Consider the following 514-nt stretch of genomic DNA (forward strand, 5'->3'; position numbering starts at 1 on the left):
GCATAACGGGGCAAGCCAAAAGCAATCCTTGTAGCATAGCTTGCCTGACACCTGATCCCATAGCCAAGGACCTAGTTGATAAGCCTTCCTACATCGGAGGCGAGAATCTGGGACCTTAGGTATTACAGGCTCTACAGGCTCTATTTCAGGAGGAGGAGGTGGTAAATCCTTCTGGCATTCTGTAGGCTTTTGATCCTCAATATGAAGTGGGCATTACTGGCCCAGCAGTTGAGCATCAACCCAGGAACCAAGAGGTCATAGGTTCCATTCCCAGTGGGAGGCATGCAGCAGGCAGCCAATCAATGATGTTTCTCTCTCATCAATGGTTCTCTCTATCCCTCTTCCTTTCTCTCTCTCTAAAAATCAATAAGATCATATTTTTAAAAAGACAGCATTACTAATCCTGCCTACTTTCAAAGAGAACTTGAATAATTTTACTGTTATAAATTAAAATTTTATAATAATCAAGAGACAGTAGAAAAGGATGAGGACTTGGAATAAAAAAAAATATAGT

Source organism: Myotis davidii, unplaced genomic scaffold (assembly GCF_000327345.1).
Source record: "Myotis davidii unplaced genomic scaffold, ASM32734v1 scaffold1350, whole genome shotgun sequence".
NCBI classification, from domain to species: domain Eukaryota; kingdom Metazoa; phylum Chordata; class Mammalia; order Chiroptera; family Vespertilionidae; genus Myotis; species Myotis davidii.